We start from the raw sequence: 1,613 nt of genomic DNA, 5'->3' as shown, positions 1-1,613 counted from the left end.
AATAGTTGCATCCAAATATATTACAAACTTACAAATTAATTAAACTGCATCTACATGGGAAGACCGATAACTTTTAAGTAAAACAAATGGCATGAAATTAAAAGCAGGTCACTTTCTTAGAACTAAAAATATTTGATACTTTTCTATTAATTACAAACTACTGATATATATTGTACAACTTATATTTATTCTTACCGGTGATATTGAATTGAACATCATTAATAGCAAACTATCTAGCATCTTGCATTTTTGTTTTTGCTTTGTTGAAAAATTTATTTTGGTTACAATAACTTTCAAAATAAATTCAATAATGACAATTATCAATTTTGTTAATAAAATATAAAAATCCTTATATAAACAGCTTTAACACTATCACCTTTCGAGTCCAAACTTCTCTTTGTTTAAATTTTTTGCAATCCTGGTTGTTCTATTTCATCGACCATCTTCCTCTGTCATTTCTATTATCACCCTCCTCCTCATCTTTCCCACCCCATTGCTTGTGTCTGGTGATGCTCCTACTATGACACAGAACCAGATTTTCAAGTCATCTTATACTGAATTTTTGCGGTCTCTAAAAACTGTGGAAAAAACGTTGGATGGTCTGCAACTAGAACTAGGGGTGGCAATTGGATCCATTAAGAAAAAATGCATTCAATCCATCCATCAAAAAATCCATCCAATCCATCCATTACATAAAAACTAAATTAATGGATTGGATTAAATCCATCCATTTATAAGCATGGATTGATCCAATCCATCCAACACATTTTAATAATCCAATGGATTTTTTTATTTAACTTTAAAAAAAATAATTTTTTCAAATATTAAAACTTTTTTTTTAAAATACAAAATTCATTTTTTTCCAAAATAAATCATTTTTTTTGGAAAATACAAAAAACCATTTTTTCCCAAAAATTTAAAAGTCGTTTTTGGAAAATACCAAAATTTGATTTTATTTTCCAAAAAGTTATTTTTTTATGAATATTTTTTTAATCCAAATATTATTTGTGGTGATTATAAAAGTCAAAGTTAAAGTAATTTTTTAAAATAAATATTTTTTTATATATAAAATAGTTTTATAACTAGTGAAAATAAAAAAGTTAGTTAAAAGAAAACAAAATTATTTTTGATATAAAATTGCTTTTTTAAAAATATAGTTTTAAAAACTGTTTTTTTATATAAAATTGGTTTTGAAATTGATTTTTTTAAGAAAATAACAAATTGGTTTTAAAGAAATTGATTTAAAACTGTTTTTTTTAAACTATTTTTTTTGTTAAAAACCGATTTAAAACCGAATTGATCCACTTATAAACCGGTTTTAAAAAAATAAATTGGTTTTATGAAAATGGTTTTAAGATCCAAACCGAACCATATATATGGTTTAATTTGGTTTGGTTTATGATCCATGCACACCCCTAGTTGCATCCAAATACCACAAATTAATTAATCTGCAACCACATGGAAAGAACAACAACAACTTGTCAATTCTCACTGAATTAATTAAAAGATATAGAAATATTCCAGAACTATGTATGCAAACAAATAGGAAATATTCAGGGAATTTCACATTTTGAGAACTAAACAACTTTAATATACATAAGTTTTAATATAAA

The sequence above is a fragment of the Lathyrus oleraceus genome, chromosome 1, assembly GCF_024323335.1.
Source record: "Lathyrus oleraceus cultivar Zhongwan6 chromosome 1, CAAS_Psat_ZW6_1.0, whole genome shotgun sequence".
In the NCBI taxonomy this organism is placed as follows: Eukaryota; Viridiplantae; Streptophyta; class Magnoliopsida; order Fabales; family Fabaceae; genus Lathyrus; species Lathyrus oleraceus.
This window is presented reverse-complemented; position numbering follows the sequence as displayed.